This window comes from Agelaius phoeniceus, chromosome 4 (genome assembly GCF_051311805.1).
Source record: "Agelaius phoeniceus isolate bAgePho1 chromosome 4, bAgePho1.hap1, whole genome shotgun sequence".
Lineage (NCBI taxonomy): Eukaryota > Metazoa > Chordata > Aves > Passeriformes > Icteridae > Agelaius > Agelaius phoeniceus.
In genome coordinates, this window is record NC_135268.1 from 40,006,356 (window position 1) to 40,028,264 (window position 21,909).

At 36.4% G+C, this 21,909-nt stretch overlaps 1 long non-coding RNA gene across 1 annotated transcript in view; it reads right to left on the bottom strand.

The window, feature by feature from the left end:
- LOC129120156 (uncharacterized) overlaps positions 1–18,289 on the bottom strand; it is an 81,491-nt gene extending 63,202 nt beyond the window's left edge. The window contains exon 1 of the long non-coding RNA XR_008534199.2: positions 18,126–18,289. This is a non-coding gene — a long non-coding RNA (uncharacterized LOC129120156). The remainder of the gene's footprint in view (positions 1–18,125) is intronic.
- Positions 18,290–21,909: the final 3,620 nt, after the last annotated feature.

Genomic DNA, 21,909 nt, shown 5'->3' on the forward strand with positions numbered 1-21,909 from the left:
ACTGTAAGTGTACATTGAGGCTGACAAATATATCTTAGCCATTTATATTCATGTAAAAAATACACTTAATCTTTTTGTCTATTTTCTGTTCTACAGATCTTTTCACTGTGGTCTCTGTAAAATTTCTGCTCTCAAAAAGAGAAAATAACTAGAGTTTGGTCCCATTTTCATGAAGAACAATTTTAGCAGTGGGCTTAGTTTAAATTTGCTGTATCATCTGTATAATGTTGCTTTTGTGGCATTATAAACTTCTCATGTGTACTGCCAGAAGACATAAAATGGCCCAGTGGCATATGTTATGTTCTTGCATCTGCCTAATTTTCAACTTGAAATACCACACAGCAATGTTTGTGATAAACTACACACAACAAGGTCAAAGTAGGTGCCTGCTGGGATGAGTAATCATCTTTATTTCATCATCTTATATCAACAGGTATCATGGAGACAAAGTAATAGCTTTTATGAGAGGAGCTTCATATGTACCTCTGAAAAGTTATGAGGCACAAGACAGAATCAGGGAAGAGATAATGACTGTAGATTTGCTATAGAGTGCCCCGCAGTTCAATTTACATTGCATCCTGAAGGGTACTGTGTAGGAAGGACAGATTTTTCAAAACAAATAGGCTTGAAAGTACTATTTAATCACTAATGCTCAAACTGTGTGTGCTGCTTTTAGAGTTCTCTCTCTGTAGAAGAAGTGTTTTGTTTTGGTTTTTCTATGCAGTTTTACCTCTCTCTTTCCTCTCTGTTTTTTAAATAGCAAATATATGCATCCTCCAACATATATTTCAACACTTGTGCAGCCCTAATTGTCACATGAAAGCTGAAGTGGTTTTACATTACCTATAAGGAAAATATTGTACCTCTATGTAATCTCTAATATGTAGGGAATTACTATATTAGTGACATGGTGGACACTAAAGTCAAATAAGTGGGTATAAGTAATATTTTAAGAGATAAGTGTTAAGAGATGGAAAATGCATAAATACATGGTTGCCTAAAAGAGCATGGAATAAAATAAAGAAAAAAAACACAGTTAAATTGTTGTAGAAAGCATCTGGATATGCATCTCACAACTCACAGGATCAGCTGTCTGCAAGTATGTGCTTTGTGAACCACAACAGCATGACTTTTGAGTCAGCTCTAATGAACAAAACCGTTACTGAACTGTGTAAATACACTAGTGAAAGCCTTGTAAGACAGGAGAAGTGAAAATGAAAATGGAATTAGTTTTTGAAATTGGTAATAGTAATTGAAAGCATTATGAAAAACATGAACCTACAGCACATGATCAGTTTTTGAAGACGATTACTCACTAAAATAAAAAATCAGCATGTTTTCAGGGCCGGTTGGTGTTGGAGAAAAATGTATTTTGCTGGATAGGGCCACTTGTAACCAGTTACTGTCACCAGGACCTACAAGCCGCAGAGGCTGTACGCCCACTGTGGTTCCTGGCACCGATGGCTGTGCTCACACACACACAGCCTGCCGTGCCATGTTTGGTCCCCAGCAGATGTCTGCTCTGTGCCCTTCCCCTTCCACAGGTACATGCACTGGGGGTTTCATCTCTAGAGACACCCAGACCCCATGGTGTCATGTGTCACCAGCAGCTGTCCACGACTACACCGGTCCCACTGATAGCCAGTTACTCCTGTGATCCTGCCTATGGGAAAGAGTTAGAAATTTAATATATAGGACAGTCTGTACTGACTAGCCTTGTGGAACAGACAGCTAACCAACCATTCAAGCAGAAAACAACACAAGACCAGGTCTTTTTAATTCCCTTATGTCTCTACTTTCTCACACTTATTCCTTCCCAAACCACTTAGATCCTTCCCCCAAATATAGCCATAAGAATTCTTGTGAAATCCTGAAATACATTTCCTCTGCATCCCTTAATGTGTTTCACAGCCTTAAGCACTGACCTCCCTCAAAACAAGAGGTGCTCCTGCATTGGCTCATTCTGATGTGACCCACAGCAGGACAGGCTTTTCTGAGACAGCTGTGGGGTAACCTGGACAGGTGAAACTCACTCCAAGTTTTTAATTTCTTTGGCTGAATGACTTTGTGCCCCTGTGTATCTCTGCGCTGCTGGAGATGAGCCTCTGATGGACTGATGGCTCCTGTGATGGGCTTGGGAGGAAGGTTTGGACCTCCTCACTTCAAATGTTATCTCTGTGTTGTCCTTTGTAGGGATGCAGATGAGCTTTTGTCACAAAACCTAGCATTGTATAGATGATGTAGCTGGATTTGACCAGCAGCCACTTGCCCAGGCTTGTCTGGTGCCTACTGAGAAGGTAGGGAGCACATTCATGCTTTTATTTTTGAATATTGGTCCTAAATATTCACATGGTATACTAATAAGTACTGGTTTTGAACTATATAAGTTCCATATAGTTCTGTCAAGGATGCCTAAACAAAATTGACCAATGAGGACCAAGCTGCACATCAGGTTTTAAATACAGTGTCTTGTCCCTAAAAAAAAACATAAAAAGAAGGCTTTTATACAATATGTGCCTCAAGCACACAAATTTAATTTTCTTTTCAATGTCCAGGTCTACCTGAAATGATGTTTGTATAGATATCAGCATTTTTCAACCAGAAGACAGGTGGTCAAGAAAAAAAAGATTAACTTTCAGAGTATCCTTTCCCTGAGCAACAGGCATCTCAGTAGTGGGAGGAGACTATTTATGACATAAAATCATAAAACAAACTTCTTGGACAAGCCACAACAATCCAAACTCTATCTTGCAGTCACCATTGTGCCATTAAATACTTGTGACTAACACTGAAAGATGCCTGAGGAAAAAAAGAGGTTTGATTCTTTCCCAGGAGAATTAAATTGATTGCATATTTTAGTTTCAGAAACATCTGAGAATTTTTTTTTTTTTTTAAAGAAAAAGTGCAAATTGTGAGATGCAAACAAACTTGTCTTGAAAACCAAGCAGCAATTGGGAGAAAAGATGCAATGTAGTTGCAAAGTTCCCTTACTCTTGCAGCATTTCTTGACTTTTACAGAGAATAAAGCCTTCATAATAAAAAATATCTGTCTTGGTTAAGTAGACTGTGGCTTTTCCGACTTTGTTTACCTATAGCAAAATATTCTAGTTTGGTGAAGGTAGATTGCAGAGATTTTATGTCACTATTTTCAAAATAGGAACACCAGACAAGAATGCTTCAAAAAACAGCTTGTAAAAATTAACAGAGTCCATGCAAGTCCATGCAGAATCTAGCATTACTTTTTTTTCCCTAATTTTTTGGGGGGTAAATTGTTACAATCTATTTGGGAGAGTGTAATTGCATAAGAAAAAATTTGTATGTGAACCAAGTCTTGTATAAAAGACTCCAGGGACCCATCTACTATGCTAAATTCCATACTTTAAAAATGTAGTTAACCCTAGATTTCCTCTTATCCCAAGTGAATTGTATAATGGGCATCTTTAGCTCTACAGTAAGAAATAAATTTTCTTTTTTTTTTTCTTAAAGATTGGTAAGACAAAAATTTAGTCCAGAAAATAAAACATTTTCTGGAATATTTCCTCTATCCTAGGAGACAGAGAGGGAAAATGACAGGTCAGGTGACCTGTCACTCAAGAGGAAACTTCAATAACTACAGAAACCAGAAGTTTTGGCAACAAGCCTCAGCCTACATTAGGGTCCCAAAATAAGACTATGGGATAAACCCATGATTGTGGCAAGAGAAACCAAATGGGATTTTTTCTGGAAGCCCAAGAAAGGTCAAGGTGTTCTAACCCTTTGCCTTAAATCTGAAGAAAATTGAAGCTGTTTAGACACCCATTGCTTTTATTTCCGTTGAAAAAAACAGCTTTGGTCTCAAAGACTGAATTTAATTTTGATTATTATTAGGCTCTGGACTTGAAGCTATATGAAGGGGCAAAGATATATGCAGAACCAGCTGGATTTCTTACAGTTTTATCAAATACAGTTTGTGAATGACATAAATGATACAAAGGGCTTCCTTATGCCCTAACTGGAGTTTTTAATGGTTACCCTGTATCCAAGCAGTTGATGCAGCTTATGTCTGGTTGCACAATACATCAAATTACAGACAAAACATTCAATTTAAACCCACATTACAATTGTGCTATTCTTACAAGAGTGTCTGACCCAGTTTGTGTGAGATTAAACAAGTGGTTTCTTGCAGGCAAAGCACAAAGGAAAAGAAAGAAATTTTGATAAAGAATAAAATTGTATTTTGCCCAAGTTATTGCAAATAATCTTACCATAGATACAACCTATCCACAACACATCAAGTGTCTGATCTACATTTGTAAGAATGTTCAGGTTCCCACAGTGAATCACTGAGGAAGGTTCTTTGTATCATTCGAAAATGAGAAAATCCCTAATTTTTCTTCAACTCTCTTTTTGAACCATTTTGGACTCTCTGTCTTAAATTTTGCCAGATTTTACAGGGAAAAAATTCTTTTTTCAAGAGTAAATAATTAAAAAAAAAAAGTACTTTTATATTTTAATGCCACAAATATTGTCACTAGTATGAGTTCATGAAAAATCAGGCAGTTTCTCCATACATCCCAGGTGAAACAAGTGAGTCAAACCTCAACTGGCTGCAAGAATTGCTGTTGCAGTTTTCCAGCTGTGGGGAGTTCACTGCAGATTCAGCAAGCCCGTGTGACATTATGCTTATTCTGCTTTGGTAAAATAATTTAAAAGCTCAGGTTTCATATATTTCTAGTCCACAGTTTATTACATTTCACAGGGGAAAATGCACCTCAACTTTCCAAAATGTCTTTAACAACCAATATATGAATAACAAAAAACAATACAGTACACAGCTGTTTTACAAGCAAAAAAAAAAAAAAAATATATATATATATATAACATCCCATCTTAACAATTTATTTAAGGTTGCCTAAAATAATATATGGAATTTATCTGTGAAAGAAAATTCAATGAAAATAGAACATTTGATCAGTAATTCAAAACTCTTAAGTGCAACTTCTGAATGGGAATACAAAACACCAGCCACCTTTATAATGTCTGCAAGACAGGCATTCTTTTATACTTAAAAAAAGGAGAATATGGCTAGCAAAAGGACACAATCTCTTGCAAGTTGAAAGTCTGCTCACTGACTAATGCATCCCGCCTATTTTTAAAATTACATGATAAGCTAAAATTATTATTTTTATTATAACAATTGTTCCATAAGTATCATCCATGTGTGAAATATGTGAGTTCGTGTAACAAGGAGACCTTTTGAAGTAAACAGGAAATGTGATGAAGTAATAAGCACAGTATAGCAATTTAAGACAAAGTACCTGGTAACCACACAGATGAGCCATTATAGATGATGCCTAAGTAGTGGCACAAAAAGCTGTGTCAGGCTGTACCTCTGTAACTTTAAAGGATCTTTTCCACAAGGTCTACTGACTGGGAGTTTAAAAGCTGTATTTCCATTTCCTGTGTTGTTGTAAATATGAGTTGACTTTAATGGATGAAATTTTCTGGGAGAAAGCCAGGAACTTGTGTAACAATATTTGTTCCAAAGAGTTGCTAGATACCTACCTTCCTGCACTGTGAGAGGAACCACTTCAGCTTTTCAAGTACAATTTTACCAGACCCTACCCCAGTAACCCTGGTTTATAGACTGACAGCAGCAGTGATAAAAAGAATAGCAGTGAAGATAATATCAGCAATCACATGTCCCTTTGCTACAGCTTTGACTGATATTCCAGAAAGCCTAAGGAATAAATGCACAATGGAGGCTTGTAATGTGGTTTTTTTTAGGTTTTATTACTTCTTGCTATTTCATATGCATTTTGTGTACAGGACGCATGAATTCATATAGCTAGCATAGCTTATATACTGCTTTACACATGGAAGCACCTTAGAGAAGAAAGAATTCTAACAAAATAAACAAACTTAAAAACATAAAGAGTTCACAGCTTTATAATATCACTGCTGACATAGCATTTTTGGAAATGTCACTTATGGCTGAAAAGGATTATACAAGAATCAAGCAGCACTTTCAGGATTCTTGATGTTTACCTTTCCCTGCTGTCTTTCTAAGAAACATTTTGTATTAAGATTGAATTTTAATTAGTAATTTCATGTTCAGTCTCTAGGTTGGCATTCTATTTTGAAAGATCTTTTTGTTAACTGGAAAGGACTCCAAATGGGAAGACCAAAAATGCCATGAGAAGGAAGGAAAGGGTTTCTGTTATCTATAGTTTTCACAAAAGTACATTCACTTGCAGTTACAGCTGTTTGTCAAAACCACACCGTAGAAGGGAAAAATACCTGATCATAGGCACAGAATCTATCAAGGAATGGTCGCCTGAACATTCACTAAATCTGTAGTTTTAGCTAACTTGTTGTTTCACTAATTGCTTCATTTCTTTTCCTCACAGTCTCTTCATACCTACTTAATTCCATTTTATACTCTCTTCTGGCCATGTTACTGTTTACTTTTCTTTACTGCCAGTGTTTATTGCCCCTGAAGTATATCACTAAAGAAAGAGATATGAAAAAGATCATAAATTAGCATTTATTGCCTCACTGTGGTTCCTGCTGTTATAAATAAAGTTAGCTTTTGTAGGTGGGGTTATGAATTGTTACTTAATGTAATAAATTGTTATACTTAATTTATGTAATAAGTTATGGAGTCAAATGTGCTGTAATCGGAATGCATGTCCACTAGAGGGGGCTGGTGAGGGAATTTTCTAGAACACTGCCTCATGAGATGATAACATTAATATGAAATATGATTGGAAGACTAACCAGCCAATGAAGCCTCAGAACTGTAGAATGATTGCCAGAAATGCACCATCTTATGGACCAACCAACAACCAAGAAAAGGACCAATGAACAGGCGGATTGAGAGCGCACCAATCCTGTGGCTTTAAGAGACTTTAAAATCCCCGGGTGCCAAGCACGAGCACGTGGGTCTTTCAGCAGATCCAGTGTCCCAGGAAATGCTCTGTGTAGAACACAGCATTGCTAATTTCTAACTATGAAGGCTGTGTGGGCCCCAGGCTTACCCTGGGGTCTCATCTTCAGCTATCTTGATTTTCAATGAACAGGCCCGAGCCTTTTAAAAGATCTTGGCTTCATTTTGCCTGTTCATAACACCTGTATGAGCCAACTCCCATTTCCTTTCTCTACCCATTGCAGTTTGATAAAGGAACACCTTCTGATACTTTATATCCTACCCAGCCCCATAGAAGCTTGTTTTGAACTGGCTCTTAATTATTTCTATAATAAGAATGATCCAAAATTAGTACAATTTACATGAACTGAATATCTTAAAAAGCCAGCAATCAGATCTATGGCCTCCAGGTCCCAGTCTTCAAGTTCTGAACTGGAATATTGTTATATTAACTTTCTTTTTCCCCCCCTAAATTAGAAGGAAACTAAAGGGTTTATAAATTAGGTTCACCAATTCTTTTAGGCAAACATTAGCCCACTTTTAAAAAGTAATCAAGAGGAATACAGAAAGGCCCAGCAATCTTCTCACAACCTTCTAGCATGTGATATTGGAAGACGAACTGTTCAGCTATTGTACAACCAGATAGCTTCCCAAATACCTGTCAAGTAACATTTCTCCTACTGTCTGTGACCTTTCACAAGCATATCAGCTTCACTTTAGTCATGGAATCTAAGGCTGACTTCTTTGCAGTTCTCCAGCAAACTGTCTTTTTTGAAGTGGTTAACAAGTACACTTGAAAATTCAACGTAGATGCAGAAATGCTTTCTTAGTGTTGAGTAAAATCCAAGTCCTTGAACATAGAGAGTGAAAGTTGGTTCTCAAATGCCTTCATCTAGGTGGGGCTGCAGGACACTTTCAGGACCTTCCAAGGTGCTGTGGACCAGACACTCTGAATTAGGAGATCAGACCATTCCAGGCTGGTTTTGTGTGAACTGGAGTTCTTACGAAGGGGTAGAAGTCCTGACTGTCATTGCAGCTCTGCTGCAAAAAGCCAATCCTTTCATGAAGAAGCAGAAAGCTAACTCTGAACATTTCTAAATGTCTCATCCACAAAGTTTTAGTCACTACGACTGCATAGATGGAAAAAATCAGTGAGAGAAAATGCAAAGGGAGACAGACATTAAAAAAAAATAACCTCTGTTCTGTCATAGGAAAAAAAAGTCTTTTGACTTTGATGCACATGATACCCATTTTTTCACATTATCTTAGTGCTTACATGCCCTATGATGCAAAACCATGGTTACCGACACAGAAATGAAACTAAGATTGCAAAGATAAAGAAGATGAATGACTCCAGACGGAGAATTTTCTTAATGATGGAAACCAGGAAAGTGGAAGTTGTAGTGAAAGAGGGTTGAAACTTGAACCTAGGATGGTAGCTCTGCATACTGTTTCTTCACCTAGAAGATGGTCACACATTTCCATTCTCAAGTTGATTTTCTCTTGCTTCAGTAACTGTTGCTAAAGAAGTGTTTGTGGAGAAATGCTGTAGATAGACGTTCAGGAATGGAGAAAATAAATTGATACATTTTTTAACAAGAAAAACCAACTATTGTAAATAATTGAGCTGATCTAGAGGACAAGATCTTTGACTATTTTTTCTCAAAATTAATGGGGTAGCTGGTAATAGTTTGCAGATCCTAAGCTGTCTTAACAGAAAAGAATAAGGAACAGATCTTTTAAGACTTTGCATTAAATTAGCTTCTTGCTATTTGCTCCTTTGCAGTCAAAGGAAGGTTTTGGCATGTTCCTGAATCTTTGAGTTGAAACATTTGTTACTATAATAACATTTTATTAGAAAAGTGAGAGACAAAACATTTTTCCAGGACCCATGGACTACATTACAGGGTAGCAATAAAGTAGGAGATGAAGGTTATCTTGAGTGATTTGTTCTCATGAGGAGTTGTTAAAGCTAGGGTTAATAAAAACCCTATAATTTTCACCAAAACAGAAACCTGGGGAAAACAAAAGCAGTGAGAGCACTGCAAACCCAGTAATTTCTGTTTCCTTCATTACAATGTTTTCTCTCAGGCTCTGGAGAATTTCTTGTTTGACTCATGAGGCTTTGAGAGTCTCTCCATCACATTCTCTAGCAAAAGTTGAGGAAAACTAGCCTTCTGCATTCTCCTGCACTTAATAATGCAATATGTTTTTTCTTTTTTTAGAAGGACACAAGCACTGAAACAATGAAGAAGGTATACACACAGATGAATGGGGAAAAAAACCCAAATGGAAACTGAATGAACTTCACCACTCCATTCACATCTCATGTCTTACATTTCCCCAAGAAAACGGTCAGTCAGTGGCAGAGCTCTAACAAGTGCTTAACAGCTTAATAAACATAACAAGAATTGTGCCAATATGCCAGAGAGTATGAAACAGTCACACAGGCAGAAATATGTAGAAGCAGAATTATCCATTTAGTAATTTAAAACAACCCATCCTAAGGTAATGGAATTTGGCAATATAGATGAACTGCTTTCCCAGGAGGTAGACTATTATCATAGGCTAAACAGCTGTTTAAAAGTAAAAGTTGCTTCAAACAAAGAAGAAAACAGATGCTTAACTAATTTTAGACATTTCTTAGAAGTCAAAAAAGCCTGAAACCACCAAATGTATGAAAATAGGTTTCCTTAAACATTGAGAGAGTTTTATAGCATAAATTGAAAACCAAACAAAAACCCAATTTCTAATACAGCATACTGTCTTTGAAAACCCTAGGTATCCTAACACTCTGTCCTTAGGCATCTGTAGCAAAGCTTTCTACATCTCAAGAATCCTCATGGTGCTTCTGGGTATAGCTAACTGAGAGCTGCTACAGTCGAGGATTTCATTTATTCACAACTTGTTATGTGTTGCTAGGACATTACAGGCATTTTCCCTAGATTCAGCCACAGAGGGCAAGTCCCTGTTCCAGACAAATGAAGAAATTGATGAAAAGAGAATGTCCCACAGACCATTTTCAGTCTCTGCAGTACCTTCTTTCTACATGAGGAGTGCTGATTATACTCCCAAAATTCAAGTGATCTATGCCTGTGCTATGGCAATTACTAGCTTGTCATACAAAGCAAAATTCAGCTTAAGGAGATACAGGCTTCAGGGGGTTAGCCATGAATGCAGCAATCAGAATCCTGGAGTGGAGCACACAAATTCAGCTGAGTGTATGAAGTTCCCACACAACAAAGACTGTAGATGCACAAACTGAAAAGTATAATAATTGCTGCCCACAAATAACTTTTTAAGTAAGTCCTGATTTGAAAGAAATAGTCATAGTTGTAGTTGTTAACTCTACTGCAATACTAATTGTCTCCACTACCCACACTGTTTGAAATCATTGTTTTGCCTATAACTATGTATTGACAGATTCTGGTTTTGATTAGATCTATGGTGCTACAAGAACATAAATAAAAGGTAAGGTAACTTAAAATACCGATAACAATGTAATTCACAGAATATATTTTAATAGTGTGTACAATAGTGTCTAGAAATTAAAGTAGATTAGCCTTGCATTAAATACCCAAGCAAAATTATCCCAGAATTAATTTATAGTCCTAAAATATCCTCATGTGATGTATGAAAAGACTCTTGTCTGGGAATGGACAAAGCCTTATGAAGGGCCTTTTTGTCTTTTTCAAGCTTTCACATGACTAGTGGACTGTTTGTTTGTTTGTTTGTTTGTTTTATGCAGTTACCCCCTGAAATGCACCTATAAAAGTTTCTCCTTCCTTCCAGTTGCTATTAAAGATTCCTTTTGGGACCTGAAAACTTTCTGAAAAGTGTCCCATTAGTTGTGTATATGAAAATATCCATTCTGGGTAGCAGAGCTAAAAATTTTATCAGAAGATATAGTCTTCTGACAGTTTAAAAGTAGCTTGAAGGTTTTTATTTGTCTTATCAATAACAGTGCAGTTCTGGAAACAATAGTTTGATCACCAAATTTGGTCCAATCTTCTGTTCTTGCATGAAATCATATTGAAGAAATAAAGCTGGAAGTTTCAGAGATTGTCCAGTTATCCAGTCTTTGCCCATATTGTGTGGATCACAGTGCTCAAACCATTTTTCTATGCTGTTCTTTAAAGCTTGCAGTAAAAATTTTCCCTAAGCAACCTACACAATCTATTTCAGGGCTCAAAGGTTCTTACTGCCAGACAGAAAGCATTCAACAGTCAGTTTATAACCAATTATTGTGCTAACATTGTCCTTTATCCAAACAGGTTTTCTCTTATTTTCCTTCCAGTATGGCTATAGAAAGTAATTTTCCTTCTGGCCTTCATTTTGTATGATAAATAACTCAATTTATGTATTCCCAGAAAAATACCTCTTTATTCCCTAAGATTGCTATTAATGTCTATTCTCTTGTCCAGTCTAATCATTGCTGCAAATAGGGGATTCAAGCAGTACTCAGTCTTCTGTCTAGGTAAGGTCATCCTAGAGCTGATTTTCTGATTAAATGGTAAACTAACATCTGAATTTTGAGCAGCCAAAATACAGTTTTCAGACTACAGCACCACAGAATGAATGGCTCACAAATATGCCAGTAATGCTAGTGAAAACCTTTCTAGCTAAAAGTAGGGCATTAATAGTTCACTAAAAGCAAAACATCTCAAGGATATGTGTAATTTGAACAAAACCATTTTGGAAGAAAATGTGTAGGGAAAAGGGAGGTTGTATTCCCATTAAGTAAACATAATGTTTTGATAATGGGTTCTTTTTATGCCTCGCAGGTTCAAAGTGGAAAGAATTCTGGTGAAAATTTAAAATTAGATTCCTACACATATCTATGTATTGGGCACTAAATGCAGCATCTTTATGCCTAGGGATTTTGCTTTAAGAGCACACTGTTCTCATTGTACTGAATAGACAAGCCACAATAATCAACTAAGTTAGGTTCCCCACAAATTTACTCCTTTTCTCAATCCTCTTCTCATTTTCTGCCTTCTTTCTTTTTCCTCCTACTTCTCCTCCCTTGAATAAGGTGTTAAAAGACTGTGACCAAGAGCTGTTGTTGAGCCAACCTAGTGGAACAAATCTGCTGAATACAGCTGAATACAGTATTATACAAATGGAATTTAACAGCGACTCACAGTAATAATAATTAGGTGGGAGAGCAAGCTGGTTTTGAAAACCTGTTATCAATTTGTGCCATAAGATGTGGTCAACTTACTATTTGTCTGTCAAAAGCCTTGATATCTCAGTAAAAAACTGAAATATTAATGTGCCTTGTTCTTACTCCTGAATATTCTGCAGTAGAACAAATTTTCTAATGAAATGTGGGCAGGGATGCGAGACCTGTTAAAAGAAAGAATACAAGTGCATGAAAAAACATTTTGCTGAGTGCAAAAACCTCTCTACAGTAGCTCAACTCTCTCTGTGCTTCAAAGCTATGGCTGAAATTTCCCCTGAAGCCTACAATACTGCAGGGAAATGAAGAGTCAAAAAAAGACCTGTACTGCGGGCTATACAGTTCTGTGGCCACTGAGAAGCTCAAGTGATCAAAACTTTGAAGTGTGCATATATCTTCTGAAAACCTCATGGATTTCTAAAAGGAACTGTCTGAAGGGGTTCTCCAAAGCTTCTGTGGGGGCATCTTTTGTCAGTATAGCTTGCTCAGAGTAACAGGAGTTGTGTAAAATTGCTAGCTATCTTTTAAGGTCAGCAATATACTTCTCTAATATATTTCCACTTTCTAATGTTTTGGGGTTTTGTTTTGCTTTGTCTTTTTCCAGATGCTCTCCATTTATTTCCCTACACAAAAAAACCCCATCATGGCTAGCATCCCACAAGTCAATTGTGAAACCTATCCTCTGATTATTTCTACTGCTCTCTGATTTTAGGTTTATGGTTAACAGGCAAGGATTTGAAATAAGAGAGAATCAGGTTGACTGCTAATTTTAGCTAAAGGAATGCTCAAAAAGTTTCTAAATGCTTGGTAGGAATAACACCTAGCTAAAATGCTGCAGGAAATATCACTGAAGAATGACATGGAGGTGTGGTTTTTTGGTTTTTTTTTTGGGGGGGGGGTTGTTTGTTTGTGTGTTTTGTTGTTGTTATTGTTTTTTTTTCGGGTTGTTTTGTTTTGTTTTGTTTTGTTTTGTTTGTTTGTGGTTTTGGCAGGCTTTTTTGTTGATTTGTTTGGGTTTTTTTCTTGGTTTTCTTTCTGTGTCTTCTTGCTTGGTTTTGTGTCTTAAAGACATCCTGATGATTTTGCATACTAGGTAATATTTAATGCAGTTTTCTGAGAGTTATTAGAGTCCTTATAAGTGAAACTTTCCCTCTGATCTGCCCAGAGTGTAATTTATTAATAAAACATAAGCTTTGTGCTTTGGATTAAAGTACACAAATAATGGAATACCTGTACTCATTTATTGTTCCCTAAATTTTTTTAAAGCCCTCTTGTTGCTATTATAACATCAGAAGCCAAGTTACCATTTCATGAAGTGGACACACCCTCTGTATTTTTGTACCTTATGTTGTACTTCTATTTATTTCTTAAAATAATACCAGTATGAACTAAACCTAAGGATATGTCTGGGCCAGTGCAAAATCCTGATTGAGTGCAACATACATGAAAATGTAGCAGTAGACCTGATATGTCAGCCAGCAGTGTTGGAACCATCAGAAAGTCCTACTAAGTACTCATTCTGTGATAACACCAAACCTTTGACCTTGAGTACAAGGTCATATCTGAATAATTTTGTTATGTATGCAGCTATCCAGCTGAGCTGAGTTTTGGAATTACTGACCTTATTTTGAGTACTCTGTAGTATCCTTCTGCTTTCCTTTGCTTTTTCAGCACTGCTAACACTGTTTCACAGACAATTTCTTTGTTCTGTACAAAGAGATAAACTGTGAAATTAAGCCTCATCAGCACAGCAACTTAGTTTATTTAACACATTTTTCTGAGTAAAAACTATGAAAAATGAAGAACTGAAGCAAATAACTTCCCAGTGAATTGCTATCTGTATTTCAGAAACATATCAGACTACAAAATTTCCCATAAACCAGTTAGGTTTTTATATTTACATAACACAGCTAATTGCAGATAGTTATGTATTCTTTCCTTGCATTGCTTAAAATATTGGCACAGAAATAACACTAGATCTATCTTGTGGCAAAATGCCATAGCGTCGTCCAATTTCCGAGGAGCCATATGGCAATGGTACAGCCATCTGTTTATCTTGATATTCCTTTCCTGGCCAACCTTTTACCCATACCAATAACCATAGGGTTATTGGTGCCCTCATCTGTGTATATCATGAAGAGGTTCAAAACCAAAATCTATAATTTTCCCTGGTATAACTTCTAACAATTACACTGAACATAAAGATCACACTATCCCCATGTTTAACCTCATCCATTTCTGTTATGTACACACCTGCCTTCTTCTGTTAGATGCAGGAACAATTTGATTTCCAGAATTTGTGAAAGCTGTCATCACAAGCTGTCAGGTTCGAGGCATCATAATCATCTCAAAGGACTGATAGCTTGTGCTTTGTGGATTTGAAACTTCATCACTAAAGAGATTAAATGATCCATCCTTTTACATGCTGACAGGGTAGCAATTTTGTGTCAGTGTAGAGATTCACGCATTCAGACAGTAAAGCCACGCCGAATATATGTGGAGCCCTTTTACATTTTATGTGACAGCCATTTTCAATAATGTCTAAAATATTTGACATGCACTGTTTAGAATAATTTTAAATAAAGCAGAGTGTCGGCTTTCATCCTGATGTATTAGCAAGCCTGAGTGAAATCATGTTTATATTCCATTTAACAATCTGCTCCTTAATTTCCTCTTTGCATGAAAGAGTTGTTGCAAATTGGATACACCCAGAGTACAAACCAGACCTTTTAAGTATATATATATGTTTCAAATCCCATCAGAATAGATAAATACAGCATTTTTCAGAATAGATAAATATGGCATTTGTTTATTTCGTTTTTTTTTTCCCCGTTTTTAAAGTAGTACAAACATTGCCATTCCAGACACCAAGGAAATGCAAAGATACAATGAAAAGAAACAAAGGCTAACGCATTTTTGGGGGCTATACTGAATTATGTACATAATGAATTGTTTTGCAGCTCTTAGTGTTTTTGTTGAATAATGAAATACATTGACTTGTTGCATTCCACGAATTTGCAATACAGTTTATTTAAGAAATTCATGGGTTTATTTGGCAACTTTATTGCTTTTCTTTGAAAGATCATGTTTTGTGTACATTAGACTAGTTACAATTCATGCAATGTCCTTTAATGAAACTTTAATTGGATTATCGCTCTGATTTTCTGTTAGGAATTTTTAAAAAACGATAAGTGTATTTGTTTACATCTTAAATATTCTATGTCTGCTGCTGATTTCAGTTTAGTGATGTTTAAGATAAAATCTCTTTAATTTTTAAGGATCTCTTCCATGACCCTTGTTTTTTTGAATTCTTTGCTTTAATAATAAGCCATGAGGAAATCCCACATCCTATTCCTTTCTCTTTTAGATGAATTTTACAAGATTTCCCACCTTTAATTTTAGAACCACAATTGTTCTTCATCCCTTCAAAAACTCTTACCGTCCCAGCCACTGACAAATCAATCATTTGCTTTGATACTATCAGGACTTTGAGACACGATTTAACTTTTCAAGTCACCCTGCATGCTTGTGTGCATATGTGTGTTTTCATCCCCATTGTTGCTCTATTTATCCTCTCTCATCTACAGACATGCTACAACTTACGTGTCTTTTCTTTCTAATCACCTTCCACGTTTGTACATTTGTTCACACACCTCTCTCTGTTAGACCTGTGAGCAGATGCTTGAATCAAATTTGGCAGCAAACAAGCCCAGTTCTATTTTTGTGTGAAACCCTCCCATGAAATAGAGAGCCAAGTATTCACAAGACTGTTAGTCCAAGACTGGTGCACCAAAAAGGGAAGAGTTTTAATGATTGAGGAGTTAATATTTTTTTTTTTTTAAGAAGGTACTCTGATTTAACTTGTCAACTTTACTGTGGTGTTGAGTGTTCTGTAACAACTACAAATACACTACTTTTCATTATGAGCAAGAAAATTTGTCTCACTTTTTGCACTTGAATGGTGCTTTTTTCTTTCCATATGCAGAGTATCCCCTAACAATTTTCAGACATTTCTGCCTTCCTTGCTTCCTTTAAACTTTCTGCTGACTGAGGACATTTACATATGAAAACCTGCTTGGCTCTCCAAGGGGTTGAAGTTTCTATTTTGGGACGCCTTGAACATACCGTCTTGGTCCCAATTTAGTAAATATATCTCTGTCTAGCGACTCAGATTCTGCCTTAAAGGTTTTGGCATAAGGAGGACACAGCTGTGACTTTTCTCTCTCTTTTCCAACATGTCAGTGTCCTAGCAACACATGAATAACACTATCATGACAAGAGCCTAGAGCAAAAAGAATAAACAGATAAATATTGGGGTACACTGCCTATCAAAGTAAAATAGAGTAAAACATATATGCTGTAGTTTCCAGAGTCTGTACTATAACTGCACCAGGTTCCACAAAAGGGCAGAGATCAAAGGCAATGCACCTGAATCAGCATGTCATTTCACCCAAGCTAACACTGCCACTGATAGTCCCTGCTAATTACTACAAGGCAAATCAATGATAACATAAATATAGTTCTTTCAGAACCCAGTCTTGAACTTTTGCTTGCTTCTCTACACGGTGCATTTCTACTGGGATTTAAAAGACTAATCAAATAGAAAATGTAAAACAGGTTTAGGTACTTAGTGCCTGAGGCTACAACTGAACTATGAAGTGAACTATGAACTATGAACCATTTGCCCATGGGAACCAAATTTGCTTCCCAAATTCCTAATCCCTAATGTGATTTGGCTGATGACCCAACCAGATCCCATCATGCCTCCCATCTAGGCAAAAATCTGCCTTTCACTTTCTTGACAAGCAGAGGCAGAAACATGAGTGGAAGAAAGAATCACATGTGTCTAAAGCTCTTCTTGAGACAAAATTGAATGACAGCGGGAACAGATAGCCAAACTGAGTCCATCATGTAAATACGACATACTTAGGTCTTGAGCATGGAATTTGTAAAGACTGAATTTTTACAAATTCTGTTTTATCACATGACAGCTCCTCTGGTAGTTTGTGTACCACTTTCCCCAAACTATGATTTGTGTTATTATGAATGCACCATATAAAGAAATAATAGCATCTGAAAGTTCAGGTATCTTTAATAATGAGTCTGCAAAATCTCAGTTAACATTGACTTAGGAACTGAGCACTTACCTAGGAATTCGATCCAGTGCTTTTGAAACCATGAAGGGCCAGGGAAAATGCTAAAGTATGAGACTGTGATGGTTTTGGCAGGTCTAGAGTTAATTTTCTGCATAGTGGCTGGTATGTGAATGTGTTTTGGATTTATGCTAAACACAGAGTCGATAATATAGAGGTGTTTTTGTTACAGCCAGGCAGGGCCTACACAGAGCCAAGGCCTTTCTGCTTCTTGTTCTTCCACGCTGGTGAGGAGACTGGTGGTGCTGGAGTGTTGGGAGGAGACACAGCTGGGACAGGTGACTCAAACTGACCACAAAAGCTATTCCAGACCATATGGAATCATGCTCAGTACATAAAGCTGGGGGAGAAGGAGAAAGGGAGGTACATTTGGAGTGATGGTGTTTGTCTTCCCTAGTCGCCATTGCATGTGATGGGACCCTGCTCTCCTGGAGATGGCTGAGCACCTCCCTGCCCATGGGAAGCAATGAATTCATTCCTTGTTTTGATTTGCTTGTGTGTGTGGCTTTTTTTTTTCTTTTTCCTGTTTAATTGTCTGTATCTCTGCCCATGAGTTCTCCAGCTTTAAGTTTTCCAATTCTCTCCTCAGACCCACAGGTGAGGGAGTGAGAAAGTGGCTGTGTGCTGGTGGCAGTAGTTAAACCATGATATAGACTTTTAGTTAAATCAGTGTAAAGTCAGCTTATGATAGAATTAATCAATGGCTTAGTGCAGTTAGAAATAATAAAATTAAATGGTCACAGCGTACAACTTACTGCAGATAAGGAAATAGGCTTAGTGAAGGCTTTAGTGTTTTCTCCTCTCACTGACAGTAAGCTACGTAAATAGGAGCTAAAGAACTCCTCAAGCATACCCCTGACTTTATTAGAAAATGCAAACTTACCTCTTGAGCTGCTGTATTTAACACATGAATACCATTAATTAGTGGTGATGTCAGGAATAATTCCTCTAAGCAGAAGACCAATGTACATGTCACCCTTCCTCTGATCCCTGTGAAGCAGTTCCTGCTCCTGGACAGCTCTCAGAAAACACTGCTCTTTTCCTGAGAGAAGGGCTGGTGTCATGTGAAAGCATGGCTGGAAGGCTCCTGGCATATTATCCAATGTTCTATTAATGGACATGGTGTTTGGCATTAACATTGCAAACAAAACTGTTCATTCCTTTAAATCCACTCACTCCGTGGAAACAACGTTCAGGTTAACTGATTTCTTCAGGCAAACACATTAAAAAAATCCTCTAAGGAAACACAACAAAACTGCAGATAACTATAGATTTTTCAGTAGGCACAGATATTTGGAGACTTGGAAAAGAACAATACTGATATTGTTTATTTTTTAATTCATATCAGACTGGGTAAGAATTGCAAAGTCTGATGCTTCAGGAGAGAAAAGGAAGAGAGAGTACTGCTCTGCATAACAAACACAACACCTTGTGGCTCAAGAGATTTACTGGTCTCTCAAGAAAATCATGAGTCCATTTTTGCTGAGATCTTGTTCTACACTCAGAAACATTTGGGTTTTTTACCAAAAAAAAGAAAGGAAAAAACTCTCAGATGATAAGTGTTCTCTAACCTCTTACATGCTAAAACTCTCTTTTTCCTATGCCCTTTTACAAGATCACTTCCAAAGACTGACTATAAGAGGTAAGCAAGGAAAATTATTTCTTCCAATTTTGTGAAAATGATTGCTTTAGTAAATAAGACATAGGTTGACTGTGATTCACAATAGATAGTGCACACAGGATGCTTACAATTGTGGAAGTGTTGTTGGCAGGAGGTAAAAGGAAGGTTCACACCACCAGCTCCTATTTGCAGAAGAAGAAGACATATTGATTAAGATGTGCATCTTGACAAGATTTCTAAACCTGAACTAAGGCTTATTACATTTTTTTCTTACTTTTATTTGGTTAATTTAGAAATTATGTTAATGCCTATAGAAGTGACTGAAGTTTAAAACCAGATTATATTCTAGCACTAACAAAACTTCTACCCAGTTTGATAGATTTTTTTAGTGCTAACTTCAGTTTGGCTTTCCCTCTCTTGTCCATAAGTGATAAGAGACCAAAGCTGTAGCAGAGCCTATTTCAGACATAAAAAAGATGTTTTTTTCAAAGAAGAAAAAGGGATAAGAATAGATTAGATTAAAAATAAAACATATAAAATACTAGTTGATGAATAAATTGAATCAGGAATTAATTTATGCTTAATCCTTGTTAAATTTTGAGCTTTTTGTGGGGGAAAAAAACAAGTGAACCATTACTTGGATGCATTTGTTGAATCATAACTGCAAAAGAAAAAGAAGAGTGATACAGTGCTTCCTATTTTCTCCTCCTTCTGCTCATTACCTAGTCTTCTGAAGAGTTTATGCCACTAACACTCCAGTGCTTCAGCTTCTTAGTACATCTTCAACCCCATTTTCCAGATCAAGAGAGATGGAAAGAAGCTGTGCCAGTGTGAGGGTAATGAGAGCATGTAAAGGCTGAAAAGGAGGGTAACACCCTGCCCTGAAAGAAGATTTGTCCATTGTTATTTAATCTTTTCTAGTCTTTTAAACTGCATTTTGAACACTGGACAACTAATGAATTGTTCTAAACATTATTGTAGTAATACAACTTCAGCCATAACTGGAGTGGAAGTGGAAGCGAATGGAAAAAATCTGCTGGTTTATCCCACTTAAGACAATATGGAAAAGGGAAACAGGGAAGTAAAGTCACTGGTCCCTTTCCTAACATGAGACAGGATTACACAGTGACAGGATATTTCTGATGCAATGTTTTCCTTTTTAAGATAGTTGGAAATAATTTGTAAGAGAACATAGGCAATTTCCAGCATAGGAATACGTAAAATAATTTATAATTTCTAATATGCTTATGCCTATGTGAAATACACAAGTACAACGGCAAGAACTTGAATTGATGATGAAAAGAGGATTTGAATGCACAAAGATCACAGAAAGATGGGTGCAGGAAAAAAAAATATTCTACATGTATGACTGTAAAAGGTATCAAAAACATCGGATACCGTTCCAGTTTTCTTTCAGAAGAAAATTCTAATCAGTTGACCTGATTCTTTAAACATGTTGATTTTGGCAAGGTTTCATATTTCAGTGAAAGCTAGTCCTATGAAAACTGTTGAAACCAGCTGTATTTGAAGGCTTAATGACTGAGTTATGCCCTAAAGCACAAGAATTTCTGTATAGTATGTTGGAGCAGCAGTAGTAGTCCAAAAGCGTTTGACAGTGCAGAGGGACCTGGGTGGGTCACTCATTGCTTACTTTGCTAAGAGATTGAGGAAAAAAAATAAAACAAAAGCTTTTTTTCATTATTTTATGTTATGTACATAAGATTTTCCTTCTACGTCCATCCTAAGCTGGAGTCCTTATATAGGTTGAAGATCACCTTTTCATTGACTTAGAAGGCAAATTTCCATTTGGCTATAGCTCATTAAAAATTTTGTCTTTATACAATATTATCACTAATTAAACTGTTCCTAATTAAAAGGGCAGTATTTTATTACAAGTCTGCTATGCATCCTTTAATTTCATTATGTCCTGCTGCCCAGCAATTCAATAGTAGACTGAAATCACTTCATACATTTTTTTTTCATTTTTTAAGTCTTGTGTTATGAAGTTTCAGGTTGATTTTTCTGTGAACTGTGCACACAATTATTTATGACCATATCTAAAAAAATAATCTACTTTTCTTTTTAGAATAGGTACAGTGTGATGGAAGCAAAAAGCAAACACTGCAATCTCTCATGAAGACTTCATTTTCTTTGTCATTTTTTTCCTCATTGTAATTTAAAATGTGTCTGTTAGAACAGGAGTTTGTTATGCTTGTTTGCTGACAGAATTCACAGAATGATTTGGTTAAAAAAGGTACAGAAAGAGAACTGGTCATTCTGATTATGCATTGAGTGAGAATAAATGATACCTTAAAGATGTACAGTACTCCATGATCCAAAAGACTGTGCAGGGTCAACCTTCAGAGAATTACAATTGGATAATGTCCTTGAAAAATGTAAAATGTTCAACATTATGAATGTCAATAGATTGAGGGTTTTTTCACTCAGTTTTTTTTTTCCTCTGTGTGTGGCTAAAACTGAGAGTGAATGGAAAAAATAAAATTAAAATAAACAATTATTAATGAAAAGAGGACTAAAATTCACTCTAAAGACTTCCATTTAACTAAAACTATAAGTTAAAACAGAGTTAGAAGAAAGAGAGGTAAATAGCTTGTTCTTATTATTTTTTCTGGTTAAATAATAAACAAAAGAAAATATGAGTGCAAAAATCCAGTTAGACAAATGTCATTAAATTCTCCATAATTATTTAGATTCTTAGGAACACTTACAGAAATACTAAAGGTTACCTGAGTATGGAAATGAAATTATTCTTTTGATACATCTAACTCTTCCAGGCCATCAGGGTGGTATCAGATACTGTCTCAGCTTTATGAGCTAGACAGTATTCAAATGATAGGTATGTGACACCCTTCACAAAAGGAAACATCACATTAAAAATTGAAAATATTTTGAAAAAGTTAGACAAATGCAGCTGTAAAGTGTGAGTGGCTAAAATCAGAACAGAGGGGGAAAAAGAAGTGAATTAGCATACAGAAATGGTTTAGAATGCCATGACAACACAAAGACATGCAGGCTCAGGCTATTT